Raw genomic sequence first — 21,401 nt, forward strand, 5'->3', positions numbered from 1 at the left:
TTTTGTCTACTTGGGGCAGCAGGAAAGGGGCAGATAATTACATTATGGAGTGTGTACATGGGTTACCACCTGCCATTTTATATATCTGCTAGTTTATCTACCTAGGTTCTGTCTCTACACATAAGAATATGATTTTCATGAGGGCAAAGTCTGTTCCTTGCGGTACCCCAGTGCCTGAAACAGAGCCTGATATGTAGGAGGAGCTGCCTAAATGTTGTTTAAAGGAAATCAAGGGCAGTGACCTGGTGGTTAATTCTGTGCTTGCGCTTGGGATGTGCACATTAGAAGTATGGATGCAATGATCTACCCTCCTCCCAAATGTGGAGAATAAGAAGATTCAGCAAATCTGAAATCATAGCCAACAATAACTGAAATATTTGTCTCATCCCTATTTTGGTGAGCAGAGACAAATGGTTAGATTTTGAAGGTTGATGAGGGTCTGGAAAAGGTAGGCTTGCTGGGATAGGCTGAGTCATGCCAAAGATATCACCCTGCTTCCCAGGGTGGGACAAATGCCCAAGAGGACACTGACCTGACTCCCCTGGAGGAGAATAACACTCAAGAGTCTGCTGGTCACTGAGCCCTGGACATAGACAGGACTCTACCTCACACTCTCACTCTGTCCTCACCCAACCCTGCGAGGTGGGTGTCGACATTGACATTTTGCGCATGGGGAAACCGATGTTCCAGACCTGCACTGGCAGCCCGTGTCCATTGGCCAATCAGGGGATGTTCCACACTGAGAAGTGCTGCCAGTAATACACGTTGGATTTTCTAGACTTAGTGTGAAAAATAAAGTAAAGCATTTCATGAATATTTTGTATTGATTACATATTGAAAATGATAATGTTTGGGAAATTTAGGGTTAAATAATATAGTATATTCTTAAAATTAATCTCCTCTGACTCTTTTTACTTTTTTGAATACGGCTGCCAGAAGACTTAGCATTTCATGTGAGGCCCACGCATGAGGCTCTTCTACTGCTGCTCCTTCTGCCTCCTCCTCCTCTTTTTTCTCCCTCTCCTTCTTCTGTGATACTGATGCTGCCCGTGATAACTGAGGTCCGATTGCTTCCAGAGCCCATGCTTTCCATCCGGCTTGGCTACAGAAGGGGGGCCGGGCAGCTCTGAGGGACAGCAGGCTCCTGGGGCCTGCCGTTCAGAGGGGAAGCTGAATCCCAGGTCAGTGCACAGGAAGTGAGGGGCTGCGTCCAGGCTGGGGTGCAGCAGCCCCCAGCCCTAAGGCAGCACAGGTTGGGGAAATCCAGCTAAGATTGACCATGTGAGCAGAGGAGGGGGCAATGTGGGAACAGGGACAGCTTGGGATTGGGTAGCATTCCTTTGGGGTGGCCACTACAGAAGCCTGTCTGTCCAAATGCTCCTAGGCCACCTGCAGACCTGCCCCGTCCTTCCACTTCTCAGGACCTCAAGATGCCTTCATTCAACACTGTGCTAAGAGCTTCATAGAATCCCAGCTGCATATCCTACCACCCAAGTCATAGCTGCAAATAGGATAACTGAGTACTACTGATTGATTTCTTCTAACACATTAGCGTTTGCGCTATGCTTACATCCATCATCTGAGTTAATATGTGCAACCCTAGTGTGGGAGGTTGCACTGTGATTCCTCCTGATTTACTGGTGAGACGAATGGGTTAGAGTTACTCCCCAAGGTGGCCCGGCTGGCAAGGAGCAGAACTGGGAGTTTGATCCCGCTCCGTATGACCCCAGGTCCTGAGTTCTTACCAGGAAGCTATGATGTTTACGAAGCATCTTCACCTCCACCCAGTCATTGAAGTCTCACTATAACCCCCTAAATCAGCTTTCTGGTTCTTCCTATTCTATGCATGATGGCACTGAGGCACAGAGAGGGTAGATGGCTCAGTCAGGGTCACAGGGAACCAGGTAGTAAACCCTCCATCGGTTCAGAATCCCCTGCCTGAGAGTCTGAGTCCTTCCCTTCTACCCTTCTGTAATCCAATTGGCTATCTAATTATTGAACCTCCCCCAGTGCCTAGCACAGGCCTGGCTCGCACTTGGTGACCGACCGGTGGCTGTTTGTCGAATAACTGAATGAAGCTCACGGCCCTTGAAATCATTACCCCCATTTTATAAATGAAACATAATACCTGCAAGTTTATGAATGGAATACCAACAGCAACAATAACAAACAGCCACTGTTACTAGAGATGTGTTTCTGGTGTCCCAGCCTCCACAGCCGCTCCCAGGGGCCTCCCTAAGGTCTGCGATGGCACGTGGCTCACTCTCCCCCTGGCCTGGGGCTCATGCAGGGAGTCTCCTCGGTGTCACTGTGTCGATCCTGCCTCTCCTCTCTGCGGTGGCCTGACTGGGTTCCCGGGGGACTCAGTGTCAGCCTGGCTTCCTGCAGTGTGTGGGGCGGAGGCTCAGATGGGCCCAACCCCAGAGCATCGGCTATAATTAAGAGCTTTCTCCACCCCGGGCTCTGTCTTGGCCGCAAAACAACCTTTATATAGCTGATCGGGTGGCCGTCAGTGAGCCTGTGGAATGCCAGCGGCCACAGCTGCGAGGGCCCCCGCCTACTGCTATTCTGGGGACATTCTCTGGTGGTCCTCTCTCCCCTCTCCCCACGGCAGGGGGCGCTTTGCTGGTTCTGTGGACAATTGGGCTGAGTCGTTAGTGTGGATTAGGGCAAACAAGGGGCCCCTCCCAGGCTCCTGTGGTGCCTTGTACGTGACACGTGGTCCCCCTCCGTCCCTGTCTCTGTTGCTGGTGTGTTCATGCTCAGTTGCGCTGCTGCTCCAATGAGTTTGACGACTGGATGTTATGCTCATCACTGTGACAGAGAGAGAGAGAGAGAGCGGGGAGGGGAGACGCTTTTCTTGCATGGGGTGAGATTAATTTCATTGTTCACCTACAGTTCTGACCAGAAAAATGTCTGCATCTACACCCCAGCTCTGCATTTTGATTCATGCGTGACTCCATGCATTCCCTCAGCCCCCGCCGAGTCTCGGCTGCCTGGATGGGGGGGTTCGTCCCTCCTCACAGACTCCTTTGCCGTGACGATAAGTGAGATTAGGCTGGGGGATGGGTGCTGAGAGGCCATCCCTGGCTCTTCAGTGTGGCCATCAACAGACCACTTCACCTTCTGAAGGAGTGAATTAGTAGGTTCACTTCAAAATCTCTTTCGTGCTTTTCTTTTTGTTATGCAAAGCATTTTCAGTAAGCAAGCCAAGTTACCTATGTGATTGGGAATGGTATATACTGTTTGGTTATTTTTTCAACACGTGTTTGTCAATCCCCTATTATCTCCCAGACGTCTCCTCTGAGGCACGGGGTTACAAAGGTAGGTGAGACATCCATGAGCCTACTGTGAGGTGACACTTTGGGGAAAGGAAGGGAGACAGATGATAAACAGGTGAAGTCCGTGGGCAGGTGATTTCCTGTGGTGATGAGTGCTGTGAAGATGGTAAAGCAGGGCGGCCACCTGAGAAAGAGCTCAGGAGAGGAGATCACAGGAAGGCCTCTCTGAGAAGAGAAAAATCCAGCTGAAGTTGGAATGGCATGAAACCACCGTCCACGCCGAGATTTATGACCACAGAGTTCCAGGCCGAGGCAACAGCAAGAGCAAAGGGCCTGGCTGGTGTGGACTCTGCGTGCTGGGGGCATGGGCCTGTGTGCTGGGGGGTAGTGCTGAGGGCAAGGGCAGCAGCTAATGTCCTTAAGAGAGAGGGTCATTATCCCCTTGGCAGGAGGCAGAAATGGAGGCTTAGCTCTGTGGCTTAACTGTCCCAAGTTCACCAGCTAGAAGGAGCCGGTCCAGGGGTCGGCTGTGAGTCTTCCTCAGCCGGAAGCAGAGTCCACCTCAAACCACCTGTAATAGTCTGTCCCCTTGAAGACCCAGTGGTAATGCCCAGAGGAAGGGCTTTAGGGCTGGCTGTTGGTGTGCCTGGGTGGCACGTCCAGCCTGGGAATTTCTCTGGGCCCATCTTCCTCCCAATCTGAGCCTTGTAGTCATCAAAGAGGGCACAGCTCTGCTGGTGGCGTTGTCCCCAGTGACTAAGCCTTCCTGACCACACTCCTGCCTCCACCCCCATGTCCCTCTGCTCTGCCCAGAGATTCGATGGTAACATCAAGACACACACACCGCACATACACACACATACACATTAGACCTCCCCCACATATATACACCACACACACGCACACACACTCAGCACATATGCATGCACACACACATCACACATGTACAACACATATGTATGCCACACACACATATACACCACCCACATACACAATACACTACACACATATACACACGCCACATCCACATCCATACACACACTAAACACCCATGCACAAACACCACAACACATGCATAAGCATCACATATGCACACAGTCAGTACACACCACATACACATACAACACATATACACACCACACACCCCCGTGCACACCACATACGCATCACACTACACACTACATACACAGTACAAACACCACATATACATACACATGACACAGCAAACACACACACACAAACACCACACCACACACATACACACTACATATATACACACAATCCATATATACCACATCACACCCTCACATGCATCTGACACACCCATGTACACCCCGCACACATACACATACACACACCCACCATACACACATCTGGGAACATGTGTATGTGGCCAGGAGCTGACCCACCCAGCTAGTCCTCTGGGTGGGTCCAGAGGAGGAATCAATCGGTGGCAGCATCAGCTGTGGGTTTGGAGCCACCACGTGGATGTCTGTGGCTTGGCCCTTGGGACCGCAACAGCCTCCAGAAGCAATTCCGGCCGGGGCCCCACCCTCTTCCTGAAGGTCACTGGGAGTTCCTTGTGGAAAAACTTGTTATGATCGAGGTCACCCCTAGAAATAGTAATTGGGTTACTTAATTCTGATTATGTGCTGGGAAATTTTATTAGAAAACTACTGAAAATGGTGAAAAGCTAAAAACCAGCCCCACCCATTATGTCTCTGTAATTTGTATACCGAGGAAGAAGACATCGTCTCCTGACTCCTCCCAGCCAGGGCCGAGCCTGCCGGTGACCTCTGGGAGCTCTTTGATCCCTGTCTCTGGCTGCCTCCTGTCTGTCCCTAAATCTACATGACCCACATAGCAGAACCCAAATGGCCCTGCCTGTACCCTCTGTTGAAGCAGAGGACGTGGCTCCATCTCATTCTTTATAACCAGTGGGTCCCCTCGATGTGAGGAGCATGTACCACCATTTCCTCGCTTCTCCCCAGCTGACTGTCACTCGCTTTGTTTCTGGGTTCTGGGTTCTTGAGACGGTGCAACAGTGTGTACCTTGTACTGAGCTCTGACTGTGCCTGCAGATCCGTGCCCCTCTGTAGATTCCCAGAAGAGGTCTGTGTGGGTGATGCACGTGCACTCTGTGAGCCTTAGGTCAGTCACCTCACCTCTTTCTGCCCGTCTCTCCATCAGTACCAAGTGGATGATGGCAACATTCCCACCTTGTAAAGTGTCAAGAGGATCGAACAAGCTGGGACGTGGAAGGTGCTTGACACAGTGGTGGCCCTGAGCACGTGCATACAAGTGTTTGCTCTTCCGTACACATTTATATACATACATATACACATATAATTTATATACCTATATAGATATTTTTTATCTATCTGTATCTGTATGTTACTCTCCAGAAAGAAGATGAGTTAAATACATTTCTCTTAGGGCAGTGTTTCTCAACCTTTTATCATTATTATTATTATTATCTCCCTCTAAAGGAGCCTATGTCACTGTTGGATTTTTTCCCTAATTGCCCCCTTCTCTGAACTTGTAACACCACACGTAACTGTATCTATCTGTTTGTGCTGCTGGGTAGGGTTGAGCTGTGGAGGGCCACAGACCGCTGTAGTCTCTGAGAGATTTTCGCCCCTCCCTCAAAGCAGTTTTGGTCCCCTTGGGGGTAGCATTGCCCCCTTTGAGAATGCGTGACTTAGAGTGTGTGAGAAGATTACAGGCTGAGAACTCAAGGAAGGCCTGGGTTCAAATCCGGCCTTCTCTCCCCCGGGACCTGGGGCTCCATAGCATCAGCTTCAGCAGGTGGACTCAGGTCTAAACGTCAGAGTTAAATCCAGGTTTCTCTGTTTATTTTGACAAATTGCTTTTTGAAGCTTTGGCTTTCCCTATAAAATGAAGGTAATAATATTGCCTCCTACTTTCTAGAGCAGAGGGAACAGGCACATAAAAGGCTCCCTTTGCAGCCTGGTGCATAGCAGGTGCCCATCAAAGTTAGTGCACAGCATCGCTATGACCTCTGATCTGCGGCAGAGGGACTGGAGTGGAATCCCAGCTCGGCCACCTGCCAGTAAGGGGTCCCTGGGCTGGGGACTCACCTCTATGAGCCTTGGGTTCCTCATCTGTGAAACCGAGATGATATTGACCAATCTGGCGAATAACTCATTGTGGTTATTATTGTTTTTATTGTGTTGTTATTATCATACTTAATATTTTTATGGCAAGTCTATATAAAAAAGAACATGCCCCAAATCAAAGTGCCCAAATGTACCATGGCTGGATCTGAGCTCCCCGTCACAGGAGGGAATCAAGAAGAGTCTAGAAGTTCATGGACTGTGAGTTCTGTAAAGGAAACTGGCCCATTCAGGAAGGCGAGACCTTCCTTGATCTAGTGCAGGGATGGCAAACCACAATCCACAGGCCAACTCCGACCAGGCACCAAGTTTTACAAATTGAATTTTATTGGAATACCACATGTCAGCTTGTTTATGTATTGTCTGTGGCTGTGTTTGCACTACAATGGCAAGCTGGGTAGTTGTGACAGGCACCACATGGCCTGCAAAGTCTAAAGTATTTACTGTCTGGCTCTTTACAGAAAAAGTTTGCCAACCCCTGATAGTGTGTTCTGACATGATGACTGGGAATCTGAAGTCACTGCCACTAACTCCTGGGGTGACCCTGGATAGGATATTTTATGGGGGCCTCCATTTCCTCCCTGGGTGCTGAGTGGGGTTAGTGGGAGTCCTTTCTGAGGTCCCCTTCTCTTCTGTGTCTTAGTCGCTGTCACACAAAACCGGCTACCCTGTTCTGTGTGCAAAAAACCCTCCTGCCCTCCCAGGTTGCAGACAAGGGTTCACACCCCAGTGGGACTGGAAAGGGCTTTAAGGTCAGATATGAATCTGCATCCCCCACTTGCCACTGTCCAGCCGAGAGGGCCTTGTGCCAGCCACAGCACTCTTTGTCCCTAGTGCCCTCCCAAGTAAAAAGGAGAATGCACCTGCATGGGCGCGACCATCTCCTTTACTGGGACCGCGTCATGACAGGCATTCCAGCTTATGGAGCTTTGAGTGTGCAGTTCTCGCAGTGGTTTTAGTTTTGAGTTGACAGAGGGATGAAATATAGTGGTCACAACTAAATGGATACTTGGAAAAAGTATACATACGTACACACAGACAGTCTATATATAAATAAATGTCTCTATGTAAATATGCATCTGCATCGTTAAATACATGGAGAAATTCTGCATTTCTGAGTGTCCCACATCCTGCAGCTAACCCTGTCCTAGCTGAACTTGTTTCCCACTTCTCAGAAGACACGTGGGTCATGGGGGTTACACTGTGTCTGGGGCTTTCCAAGAACTGTGGTTGATTGATTGCGATGCCTCTGATACAACCTCGAACTTACTGGAAGGCTGAAGGAAAAGAGTTGTCAAAGCAGCATGTGCTAAGTGACTTGTTTTGCTGTAAAACATGTCAGTCGTTGTCCTTTTAATTACAGACACTCTCGCTTCTTTGAGTTTACCCACACACAAACACACCCACGCTCACCCACACAAATGCGGACACACGTATACACCCAAACACAAGGCACACACACACACACGCCCGCTCATACACACACTCAGATGCACACATGTATACATACGCCCTGCTCTGCTGTTAACCAGCTGTATGGATTTGGGCAGAAGACTTAACCTCAGTTTCCTTGTCTGGAGGAAACTTCCTGTTTAGGAAGCAAAATTCTCCCCTTAGGCACATTGCAGAGATTCCGTGAATGTCTGTAGATCATATGGCCTGAGCCAGCCTAGACCCTGTTTTCACTGCTGCCCACGTTCCCCACTTCAGAGAAGCGTCCACCAGAGCAGGGAGAAGGCAAAACGTTGACTAGTCACGTGAGACTGTCGGAGGCAGATCGCACAGCCAGCAGCTGGGCCACGCTCCCTCCCGTTCTCACTCCTCCTCCTTTGTCCTTTAGGCAGAAATTTGGGCCTAGGAAGTGAAAATTACTGTTCTTCACTATTTCTTTGCACATTGGAACTCAGAGGTAAAATGGACTTGAGTCCTTGATCCACTTACAGCAGGCTCCAGACACCATCGCTGAAAAGATGTACTCAGGGTTAGGAGGGAGAGTGGCCGGGCCGGCTAGGGCCTTGATGGATGCCTCAGTCAGCTTCTCGCCCTCCTCCTTGCTTTGTATGAATTTCACACCGGGGTCCACATTCAGGAAAGGATGACTAGAGATGCCTAACTGGGGACTCTGGTTCGGTAGCAGCTGATCCCAATGTCAGACCATCAGCCTGTGTCCCGTATTCCATTACCACTGGGTGGACAGAGGGCCTGGCCGAGAGATGTTGAAGGCACAGCCGTCCACAAGGTGCTTGTTGACTGGAGTGACAAAGGGTCTTAAACACCTGAGGAAAAAAAAAAGGAAAAAAGAAGGAAAGAAAGAGGGAGCCAGTAGCCAGTAGTGAGGATCTAGTAAAATTCTGGGCTTTTGGGACTTTTCCTTTTTTGTTTTTTTTGAGTCTTTACTCCCAAGGCCCTGCAGTTTATATCATAGGTCAGTTCTTCGGTGTTCAGGCTGATAGACCTGAGTTTGAAGTCCGTGTCTGTCATTTAGCTTCTCTTTACTTATTACTTAACCTCTGTGCTTGACTTCCTCATCTGTAAAATGGGTACACCAATCCCACCTTCTCTTGTGAAGATGAAATACGGCCAAGTCTGAAGAGTGCTGAGAGCAGTGCCCGGCGTCCTGACACGGAGGAGGTGTGGGGCGGGTGTCCATCATCCTTCTTCTCTGTTGCCCATGTGTCCTTGAGGAAGTCACAGGACCTCTCTGACTCTCAGTCTCCTCATCTGAAACATGGGGATGAGAAAACCCACCCGATAGCTTTCCTGCAGCATTTTATTCATTGGTTCAGGAAGTCTTGATGAAATGTTCACCGTGAGCTGGAAACCATGACTGTGTGGGTCACGGGAATGTGGGAGCTGATGTGATACCTCTGTTCACATAGAGCTTCTGTTTCAGGGGAAAAAAGCCCACAAAAGAGTAAGCACTTAAAAATTATAAGTGAAAATTCAAGCTGGATGTTGTAATATGTTCTCTATTGGCTATAGCAAGAAAGAAGGGCTCTGCTTTAGGTCAGGTGGTTAGGGGGCCCTCTGAGGACATACCCAGGAAAAAGGCAAGATGAGAACTTTCATTCCGGGTAGAGGAAAGTTTATATGAAAGAACGGGATTGGCATTGTGCAGAATCTCAGGAAGCGTCTTGAGTGAATACGGAAGTGATGAGGAGGCTTCCGGGAGTGTGGACAGCGGCTCATGTCTATGGGAAGAACTGGGAGTATTGTTCTGAGTTGATTGACAAGCCATTGAAGACTTTATTTCATTTTAAACTTTATGTTGAAGTAGAAGAAACGTGTGGAAGGTGGAACATGTCTGAAGCGTGCAGCCTGATGGATTTTCACACTCTGAGCGTGCTGCTGCCCGCCGAAGGAGTTTAGGCAAGAGCGTGGTGCCCGCTGTTCATGCTCTAAGTTCCCTGGTGCTGTTGTTAGAAGATGGTTTCTACCAGGGGACGTAGAAACAAGGTGGGGCTGCTGGGGGAGTCTTACACCAGGTCAAGGGTAACCTGAGGCCAAGTTTATATTCTGATCTTTCTTGCCAGCTACATCCCAGAGCAGCAAGAGTGATGGGGAGGGGAGTGAGGCGCGGGAAGGAGGAAAGCAAAGCGGGGCATGAGGGAGACGCAGTGGCTGCACCAGACAAGTAGCTGGGCGCTAAGTCACAAAGGACATCCGCAGAGACCCACATGCAATCAGCACCCTTGGAATAATTGATGGGGTGGCGGAGGGGTCTAGAATTTATTTGCCAGCTCTTGCTCATCTCTGCTAGTTAGATGGGCATGCTAACCTCAGGAGGTGTTGACTCCTCTGTAGCTCCAGGCCATGCAGCCATTGAGAAGGCCAGCTCCCAGCTCCCATGAGCCTCGTCTGAACCCAGAAGTGGTGAGTGGGGACCTAACCTCCCAGGTCCAGCTCCTCTACCCAGAACCCAGAGCCCCTGAGGTCCTGTCCCGGCAGGAGTGATGGATGCCATGAGGAAGAGCAGCCTTCTTGGGTCAGGCTGAGGAGGGTGGTGTGAGAAGCAGGTAACAAACAGCAGGCGGGCCTGGGGGTCTCCGCTGAACAGGAAGTGGAGGAAGAGGGGGTGCAGATGAGCTGAGGAAGCCTGGGAGGGGCATGAGGTATGTCTGACGGAGGAGGTGTCCTATAGGGGTGGCCACAAGAGATCACTGGCAGGGCCAAGTGGGAGGCAGTGGAGAGAGAAGGAAGTTCCCAGAAGGGGCTATATTTGGAGAAAGAAGGTCGAGGTGTGGGCCAAAGGGAAGGACTCAAAGCTAATTCCTGGGTGACACTGACGGAGTGGGAGACTGAGGGAGCAGAGAGATGGCAGGAGAAAGTGTGTCCTTGTTTGAACTCATTGTGTTCTAGCTGGCTTCCAGGTCATGCTTACAGAAAACTCAAAGAAAGGGCAGAGACCTGGAGAAACCAGGAGGGACAAGGGTGAGGCAGTGAGGTGGCCCGTTCAAGGATGTGCTTGCTCTCTGGGCCCTGCAATGTCAAGGGAGGCAGCTGGGCCAGGCTCTTTAGATGGGGGCCCTGGGCCCTCATGGGCTTCATCCTCTTCCTGGCCCTGCTACAGAGGGGACATAAATGTGATGCCTCATAGCGCAGAACTCGAAATCAACTAGGATCAAGGTAGAGAGAGTGAACAGTGAGCCGGACCGTGGGCCCAGATGCCCCGCAATGCTTAGAGGTCTGAGGGAGGATGGGCCAGCCAAGGAGGCTGGCAGGTGGGGAAAACCCCCGAGAGATGGAGGTGGGCGTTTCCGAGAAGAGGGTTTAAGGGGAAGGGTGGGGTGGGTGAGAGTGTTGGCTGGAAATTAGGAAAAGTGAATACAGAGTTGAACAGAGAAGCCGGCACATGGTGATGCTCTCGTGAGGAAGCAGAGGCTGGAAGGACTGGGCAGCTGGTTCACGGTCAGCTAGAAGGAGAGAGAATAGGAACTGAAGGGGAAGCTCACAGCCCAGGCCCCTTCGCTCTCCAGGTGTGGGGATGGTGGGTGCAGCAAAGCTGGGCTGCAGATGGGGAATGGCAGCCATGGAGGGCCACAGAGGCAGGTGGCCCCTCCCTATGCCCATCCCAGGCTGGGCCCCTCCGGCTGCAGGTCTTTAGAGATGGCTGCAGTCTGCAGTGGGAGAGGTGCAGCTCCAGGTGGATGTCCTGATAGAAGGAGAGCTCATGGGAGGTGGTCCCACCTCCACTGGGAGGTCCCCACCCTTCCCTCAGGCCTCAGACCCTTCTCAGGTTACAGGCCTGCCTTCACCAGCTGCATTTGTCCGGGGGAAGGAGAAAGGGCGCACCAGCTGTTCCTCGTTAACGTCTGGCTGTGACTTCCCAGCAGCCTCACCAGAGTCCCCACAGGAATGTAGCTGGTGGCCATTCCAGGAACCCACCTGCCCCGACCTTCCAGGGTGAGGGGCCTGGAGCAAATGAGGATAGGGGCTGGCCAGGTCCACCTCCGCCCCATGACCTGGGACCCATTGAAGGGGTCTCCGGCCTTGCCATAGGCTCCCACAAGGCATTCAGGGTCCTCACAAGGTGGAGGGCTGAGCCCGGCCCCCTGCCCTCTCCTGGGGACTCTGGCCCTCCCGTCCCTGTGGACAACCTTTGTCACTGGTGCTCTGATTCTGGGGACATGACCCTGTGTCTGGACACAGATATGTCTGATCCCAGGCCATATGCCAATGGAGAGAATGTGGCCACGACCAGCAAAAAGTAAATAGCACCTTATCTTGTTTGCCCATCTCCCCTGAGAACCACAGACGATGGGAGGAGGCAGGAAAGCTCCTGTGGGGAAGCATTTGGGGCTCATTCAGCCAGGCCTGTCTTCCGAGACTGAGAGGGCAGATGGTTTGTCCCAGCCACAGAGTGACCTGGGGTCAGCAGTCTGCCAGAACCCAGGCCTTCTTCACACCGTATTTCTCACCTCCTCTCCTCCACCTTCCCTAGAGAAAGTCTCCTGTCCTTTCTGGGGAGCAGAGTGAAGTGTCTTGTCAACCCTCCTCTGGATTCACATGATAAGTTTGCCACTGCTTTGTTTTTATAATTCTCGGTCTGCTCAGAATCCACGGAGGGAAGAAAGGAGGGGTTATTTTCTTACCTGGAGGCTTGCTCAGCAACCTTCTCACCGAGGACCCTGCTCCGTGTGACCAATCCCTGGGGATACCCCCTCCTCTCTGATCCTGTGGAAGCTCAGGGTTTGTGGGTGACGGACAGCTGACCTGGTTCAGGTGACGTTTCACTCGGCTCCTGGGTCCCGTGGTGAGAATGGACGGGAGGAAAAGGAGGCCCTTTGCCATGAGATCATGGAGACCTTAGGACTGAATTTGGTGCTTCATGTACTTTCTCTTCTTAATCCTTGGTAGGACCCTGAAGGGTAGATAGTAAGAGTGTGGATTCTGTTCTGGAATTGAGCAAACTGGATGGTCAGAAAAGACTCAGGTTGCCACATACAAAAAGTCCAAGCTCCCTCCCCAACAGCGTGCCTTTCTCCCTCGCCGTCCACACAGCAGCCTGTGAAAATGGAATCGGACAAACCTGGGCTTGACTTCTGGATCTCAGATTATGAATTCTGGGGCTTGGGGACAAGTCACTTAATCTTGTGAGCCTCTGTTTTCTTTTGTGAGAAATTCACACTTAGCTTGCAGAGTGTTGGAGGTGGTGCGAGGTCAATGCGCTCAGTGTATCGAGATATTCAGTAGCTGATATTTCCTCTTCCTCCTTGAACTACCACCTCCTTAAGTTGAATTATTTGGAGGTGTTTTCAACACTGTTGAGTTCCTTGGAATAATGAGCTTGTTGGTTTCAAGATGAACCAGGTGACAGTCAGTCCACATACCTGCTCGGGGCATCCTAACTTTGAAATAGAGTAATTAGCGTGTCTCTAATTTTCTTGGTGAAAGTAATTATAAAAATCTTTAGAGAGAGAGATGTTTGTAAAGGAAAGAGATCTGTTTCGGAAGCATTTGAGAGGATGTGTGTTTTCCTGGAGTTCCCCTGAGGAGCTCCCTTATGCATCACTGCTGGAGGTAATGGGGACGGATAATTCAAACCTTCAAATCTCAGTGGAGGGGCCCCCACCCTCCAGCCAGCTTTGATCCCGCTATTTTTACCCACCCTAGCCTCAGCACTTCCCACAGGTTATAATCACTCACTTCTTGGAGACACCACTGCTTTCTTTGGCCAATTTCCATCCTGTCTGCTGGACGGCAGCTCCCTGAGGACAGAGGGCCTGTCAGTGTGCCTGTTAGTTTATACCTCGGGTCAGTTCAGTGCTGGGTCCATAGTAGACATTCATCAAATGTGGAATGAGGGAAAGATTTGCATTTAGGTTTGATCCCTCTCAGACACCAGGGGCTAAAGTCCCCTTTAGCGGAGTGAGCAGAGGGAGCCAGGGCTCCCATGGCATCTGCCTGCTGGCCAAAGGCTCTGTGCCCTCCTGAGGTCCCTCGGAGAGGAGGTCGTCACAGTCTCTGGTGACACCTACTGGTGCTTGGCCCATGGGACATTCTTGGGAGGGAAACGAGGTCCCAAGAACCCAGGGATATTCGAAATCACACCCTTCTGGACCAGTCACACTCATACAGTAAAGAAATAACCATTACCTTCTTCCTGGCCTCGATGTCCTTCCCTTGTTCTCCTGGGCAGAGCCATCTCTGCATCGCCCTGAATTCCAGACCCTGCCTTGGATTAGAGGCTTCTCTGACCTGGCATCTTCCCACCCTCCCCCCCTCCCCTCCCTCCACTTTGGCTTCAGGGCTCGTCCCCCTCCCCACCCCCGGGGCAAGCCAGCCCCTTCCTCCTCAGGGCCCTGCACCTGCTGGAACCTTCTGCCTGTTTGCTCTTCCCGTGTCTGGCTCATGCCCTTCTTAGCTCTTAGCTCAGATGTCACTCAGCCAAGAGGTCTTCCCAGACCAGCGTATCTGACATGCATCCTGACCCCCACACCCAGCGCCCCATCACATCACCGACATAGTTGAGATATTTCCTCCACAGGGCTGCTCACACATGATGCACATCTCACTTCTCTGTGTCTGCGTTTGCTCTCTGCCGACTCCTCTAGCACGTGAACATTAAGAGGGCAGGACCACCTCGCCTGCATGTTGCATGCTTGTCCTCATGCTGGGATGTATGTGCTGGGCACTTGGCAAATATGTGTTGGCCGAATGAATGAATGAATGAGTGAGCAGGTGTTAGATGCCAGGCCTCATGCTGAAAACTTTCCATCCACTGTCCATTTAATCTTCAGGATGATTTTGAATGGGAAAAAAGCTACACACTTTCATCCCTATTTCCAGGTCTGGAAACACACAGAAGGGGCAACTGACGTGAAAGAGGCGAGGTCTGAGGACTCCAGATCTTCTTCCCCATCAGCCTTGGGGAGCACCCTCTCCCTCTGTGCCTGCTTCAGCTTCACCTTGCACCAGCAGGCAGACATGAGCTCGGGCTAGGGAAGGAGAGATGGCCCTGGTGGGGCCTCTCGTCACTATTTCCTCTGCCTCTCTAGGCCCCAGACAGAGATTGGCGCACTCCCACTGGGTGTCAGGGAGTTCCCAGCTGTGTCAGAGCCTGGCCCGTCACACCTCGTGCCATGCGTACTCCAGAGACAGAGGAAGTCTCTGATCCCTGATCTTGTGGACCCTGTGTTCACAGCTGTCAGCAGGTCCAGGGGGACTTTTCTTTCGGGCAATATTTTGTCACTTTCCACCAGGCTGCCTCTAAAACTTACATAAACATTCCCCCCAAATACTTGGCACCTTGAGCACACCCTCCCTCCTGCCTAATGGACCTGACAGATGGGGATCGACCAGCAAGAGGATCTGGGGCCTCAGGGGAGGAAGCCAGTGCTGATAGACTTTGATCTAGAAAGGAAATGCAGGCCAGGAATCTCCAGAAAGTTCTAGAACAGGAGGTGGAGGTAGAACCTGGACCCTGGGTTGTCGTCTTTTCATTTTCAACCATGGCCCAGGGATGCAGTTAATAACAATCTTTGTTTTTTCACGCCTGGGAAAGCACCTTGTTTACCTGTAAAATATGGATGCTAATATCTGCCCTGCAGAGCTGGGGAGAGGATTAAATGAGGCCATGCGTGTGACCTCAAGACAGTGTAGCTGTCCAATGTCTGGCTGGTTATTATTATGTTGCACCCAGGGTGCCTTCTAATGCTGAGATGTGTGGATAGAAAAGTGGTCCAGTGCTCGATGCCCAAGTCTCACTGCCTGGGCTTAACGCCTGCCTCTGCCACTTGCTGGCTGTGTGTTGTTGGATAGAGTACTTAACTTCTCTGAGCTTTGGCTTCCTCATACCTAAGTGTGTCCATATTGCAGGGTTGCTGTGGAATCAGAGCACATAAACTGCCTGAAGCTGCTTCACCCGGTAGCTGGTGCACAGTGGGGGTTCAAGCAATTCCCCTCGACCTCATAGATGGGTAGAGAAAGGCCCCAGCCTGCCCGTGCCCAGGGTTGCCAAGAGTTTATGACATAGGACCAGGATTTTAATGCTGGTCCTTCTGACTTCAGAGAACATGCTTCTTCCTTGTTAGGGTGTCCCTGTGTCCTCGGCCCCCATTGCTGACCCACGTAGCAATGGCAGGTATTCACTGGCCAGTGTGCAGAGCACTCTTCCATCTGTCTGCCTTGATGTCTGACTGTCTGTCTCCGTGGTGGCTCCCTTGAAACCGTGGGCCTGTCTCCCTGGCCAGCAGCTCCTGGGTCCAGAAGTGCTTATTGATCACCATGGGGTCCTCTGTCGTTCTCCAGGTCTCCTCAGGAATGTTGGCAGCTGGTGAGGGCATGGCTGTCCCCAAGGATTCCAAGTTGACTTCTGGAAACAGCCCTTACAGCAGCCTGCCCATCGCTGGCCCTCCCACTGCCCCTTCCCCAGAGCCCCCTACTGCCTCAGGGCCCCAGGGCAAGGCAGGCCTGCTTTAAAAAAATAATAATATTGATAACCTGAAAATACTGTACGAGGCAATCATGTTCAAATCCATAAGCAAATTTGAAAATACAGAAAAGCGCAAAAGAGATAAAAATTGCCCCAAGTCCTGCCTCCAGAGATAACACAGTTTAAATATTATACATGTTCTTCTAAACCCACACGAATATGTTGGTTTGTGGTGGCAAGTATGAAAGTGCTGGAGCATATTGAGTTTGAATCTGTTTCTACCACTAACTCGTGGTGGGATTTGAGCAGGTCATCTAAGCTCTCTCAGCCTCAGTTTTCTCATCTGCAAAATGGGCATGATAAATAGCACTGATATGTGCCAAATAGGATGCTGACCACTGGCGTCTGTCAGAGACGAGCGTGTGTTCGCAGTGCCCACAGAGCTGTGATTCCAGCAATGTGTGTCCTCGCGGATTCTGACGGCTCCAATCGATCTTGTTCTTTCCACTCTTCCCGGTAAAGGAAAAACCAGGGAGTGAGGGACACACAGCTGGGGAAGAAGATTAGAGGGTGGGAGGAACATGCCCGCTGTCATCGAACTGGCTTTTGTGAGAGAGAAAGGGGACCTGTTTGGGTTTTGGTGCCAGCAGAGGGCAAGCTTGAGGGCGGGTTCTTGCCAAATGCCTGCCACAGGGTTCCCAGTGCCCAGCTCAGGGCCAGGTGTGAGTGGACATGAAAAAAGGGACCGGCGGGTAGAACCTGGCAGGCACGGGAATCCATCGGCACAGCGAGGAAGTCCCTTCTGCAGGTCAGGTCTGTCCGGAGGCAGAAGCGGTTGCCTTAGGAAACAGCAAACTGTCTGTCCATGCAGGCTTTGGAGACAGACAGACTTTGATCTCCATGTGCTGAGTGACCTTGGGCAGGCGACCTTGGAGCGACTGCATAGTGCAGTGGCCAAGAGTCGGACGCTGGACTCAGCACTTTGACTTTGCCATTTGCTAGCTCTGTGGCCTTGGACAATTTACTAACTCCTTTATGCCTGTCTTTCCACATCTGTAAACAATAACTCCTCTCCCGTATAGCTGTAGGGAGGATCCGATTAAAGGTGTTAATGCATTTAACATGGTTAGAACAGTGTCTGGCGCAGAGCAAGCCAGCTGAATGTGTCCACTGATCACGGAGCTGTCTCCATCCCCCAGCAGAGCAGAGATGGTCCACATCATGTGCCCAGCACGGTATTTGGGAGGTGTTACGATTGTAATCATTATTTCTATTGTCCATGGGGCCTGGCTTAGTGTCTGCCGGGTCTCCAAAGTGGCAATGTGTGGACAATTTCCTGGCTGGCCTGGGAGAAGCAGAGGAACTGTGCCGTGTGCCTGCTGGGTGTCTGATTCATCGCTTCTGTCCTCGGGCTCCTCCCCTGCCCACTTGGAATGTCATCATCTCATCTGTGGGTAGCTGCACTCAGCAGCGGCTGCCACGAGGTGATGGATGGGCAGTGATCGCTTCCTCTCTGTTCCTCACTGAGCCCTCCGCGCTCTGCTCCCTGCTGCTGCTGGTCCCGCTGATTTAGACTGGGGCCACCACCTCTACTCCCAGATTCCAGATGCAGGTGGACCTTCATTCAAATCCAGATACTCTCCTCTCTGCTGAATTTCTTAACTTCTTTCACCCTTGGTTTTTACATCTGTGTTATGGGAACAAAATCTCCCTCCTAGAATGGTTGTTGGGGGTAAAATCCCCAGCTGGGTGATTGGCACACGGTGGGCACTCAATGATTGCCAGCACTCTCTTTTCCCAACTGGAGAAACTCTTGGCTGAGAGACAGATGGCACAGATGTGTTCTCCAGACAGACCTGGGTGTGTCAGCTGTCAGCGCAAAGCAGGAAGACATCAGGGGCCATCTTGTGCAGGCCCTTCTCTTCCCATAATATGCAAACACACTCTCCACTTTTGCTGTTTCATAAACTGGGGACAAGCTGAAGTGTTTTTCCAGAGAAGCTGTAGTGAATTCCTGCTGTTTCCTCTTGGAGCTGCCATTCTGGTCAACAATACCTGGCCTCTGTGGAAGGCTAGAGGAGAAACAGAACCCCCACTGTGGGAAGAGAGATCTTCCTCTCCAGAAGTCTCGGATGTTCTGCTCACCTAAAGACTGAGGGAAAATGAATATCACTGGGTGTCAATAAATGAACTCCAAAGGAGCAGGGTCTTTGTAACCAGTCATGTCCTTTTTTGTGTTCTCGTGCTTCTGAGAGGAAAATTGACCAATTAATGAAGAACTAATTATGTAAATATACATTTGGCTCCTAAGAAGTTACCCCTGTCCTTAATTGCAGAACTACTTCTTATGTTGATCCTGAATGATTACCTGATAAATCCATATTTATTGGGCTAGCGAAGGTAACCCAGTCTGTCAGTAGTTCCTTTACCAGGAAAATAATGTACCAATTCTTACCACCCTCATTATTGTCCTCAGGCATCTGGAAAGAGAAGCCGGCCTTCAAATCCTTTAGCCTGGCTTATCAATGCTGCTCGCAGGAAGGGAATACATGCAAGTTTGGAATACACTCAACTACAAATAAAGAAAACCCAGTGACAGTGGCTTAAACAATATAGGTTTCCTTTTCTTATGCTTTTCACCCAGGCTTGGGGTGGCTGGTGTTGGGGTCCCTTTCTCCTCAATTCTCCTAGACAGTCCTGCAGACATTATGTCCCTCATTTGAAGGAGAAAGAAGGGAGAGTACACTTGCCAACCCATCTACCTATCTATCCCCTTATGTCAGGAGAAGCAGAAGCTTTTTAAGAAACCACCCCTCCCCAACCACAGCACAATTCTGCTATTTGTTTCCTTGGCCAGAACTGGGTTCCATGTTTGTCCCTAGCTGCAAGGGAGGTTGGAAAGGTGAGGAACAGAATAACCATAATTGGTTTAGACCAACCAGCCAGAGATGTTCTCCTTGGGCTGAAAACTCTGCCATTCTGAACAAGAGTGGCTTTCTTTTAGCAAGAAAGAAGGCAGCAATGGATATTAGCCTGACATCTAATGATGTCTGCCACACCTCCATGGCAGGAGCCCAAGAGTCTGTGAAATATTCTCACTTGGTCATCAACATCATGATGAAGCCCATGCCTGTAAGCCTGTCCAGTCCACCCATTCAACATTTTGGGTGTCCACTCAGTTTGGGTGCCCCTGGTCATTTCTGTTCAGTGTGAACTCAAGGCCTGCTCTGTGCCTGAAGCTGTGGAGCCATTGGAGGCACACAGTTGGACTGAGATCCAGCCAGGTCTACAGACTCCCCCTTACCGGGCATGCCAATCGATGCCTTCCACATGGTACCATCAGCTCTAGGACATAGGGCCCTGATGAGGGGTCCCTTACCCAGGCTAGAGTGGATGAGAGCAAGGCCCTGGGAGGGGGTACTGAGCAGATCTCAAAGGTTGAGGAGGAGGAGTCTGTGAAGCAAGAGACACAATGATGTCATGGCAGCTCTGACACTTTCGTGAATTTACATGCCCCCAGTCCATTGCCACAGGCAGCCCATAAGTGCCCTGAAGACAGAGATAGTGATTTAGCTATTATCTCATTTATGTGTTCCTAGAACCAGCCCAGAGCCTGGAACATATCTGGAGCTCTATAAATAATAAATATTTTAGTTCGAATAAATGACTTAATGCGGAAATAAATAGATCATTATCCAAGATGTGGAAATATCTTGGCCAAAGGGATGTGGTCATAGGCTGAGAGGGACTTTAGATGCTAATCCTACCTCCTTGCCCAGCAGGTGAACCCTGGGGGCCTCAAGGTCGCTGGGAGCCTGGCTGGAGGGGTATTTTGGGAGCCATTTGTCCTCACTGACTAAGCCAGCCATAAATTGCTCCTTGAAGCTTTTGAATGTTTGAGGCTCAATGACGGCCCCAAAGGGAGGTGGGCGAGCAGTTGGGGGGATGATTCCTTACAGCGGTTTGGGCAAGTTCGAATGTCTTTGAAGAATCTCCATCTTTTCTGTGTTCAGGTCTTTGGACTGTCCTCGCCTGTCTGGGTTTGGGAATAAGGTCATCCCCTCGGGATATTTGCAGAGACAAGGCTCAGTGCCTCTGCCTGCCCTGAGCCCCAGTCATCAGCCTCTAGAGCTTTGCTCATGATCAAGGATAGAACCTTCTGAGTCAACTCATTTTAAATGACGCACGATCCCAGCCAGTCTCTCTGGCGGCCTGCCAGAGTCAAAGTAATTGATGGTCACTCCCAGCTGCCACTGGCCTGGGTGGAGCTGTCTAAATATTGTGTGGTGCCTGCATCCTCTCTTGTATTTGCTTCTAGACAGACATCTCGGTGCTGTTTCCAAAATAACCCCTTTCTTGGGACTTGTCAGACCCTATGGTGCCTTTTAGGATAAACATTAAACATACCTCCTCCCAAATTGGGACAGATCTCATTCTTTCCCCTCGCTGCTGATTGGTAAAGGGGCCTCAAGTTAGTCCCACAATGAAACATTTATGACCCCAAATATGCAAAGAGGTTATTGTCCATGGAACCGATAGGATGGCAGAACTGCCTAATAATGTGCTATTGTAGTAATAACGTCCATGACCAAATTACTTCATGGGCAGGGTGGGGTCTACGCTAAGTTGCTTCTGGTGCTATATTTCAGAGAGGGCCTCCTTTCCTTGACCCAGTCCCATGATGGGCTTGGTCTTGCCCCATCTTTGAATCAGCCCTGCCACAAGTGTGCGCTTTGTAAGGTCGCCCGTGTCACAGATGCTCACATGGAGACATAGAGACCAGAGACTTGCAGTGGCGCCAATGCTGGAGCCCAGAACTTTAAAATTCACAGTTGGCACTTTTTCTGGTATTTTTAGGGCAACTGGAAGAGTCCCTTTTCCTTTCAACTTCTTTTTTAGGTGACGGATCACGAAGACGTTTAGAAAAGACATTTATGTAATATCCTGTAACGAGGTATTTTTTACTGCACGACTTACTCATTGCCTTTGTCTGACTGAGCAGTTTGACTTCTTACGCAATTTGCATTCTTCGGGATTGTACCTGATGCCGCCTAGGGTGGCATAAGAGACACCTTTCTGGTGGGCCCCCAGCACACATTACCAGTTTCG

The 21,401-nt window shown here is 50.6% G+C and overlaps 1 protein-coding gene across 2 annotated transcripts in view; it reads left to right on the forward strand.

Annotated features, from left to right (window-relative positions):
- Positions 1–21,401, forward strand: part of COL22A1 (collagen type XXII alpha 1 chain) — a 292,457-nt gene that overhangs the window by 32,364 nt on the left and 238,692 nt on the right. The window lies entirely within an intron of this gene.

This window comes from Equus quagga, chromosome 16 (genome assembly GCF_021613505.1).
Source record: "Equus quagga isolate Etosha38 chromosome 16, UCLA_HA_Equagga_1.0, whole genome shotgun sequence".
In the NCBI taxonomy this organism is placed as follows: Eukaryota; Metazoa; Chordata; class Mammalia; order Perissodactyla; family Equidae; genus Equus; species Equus quagga.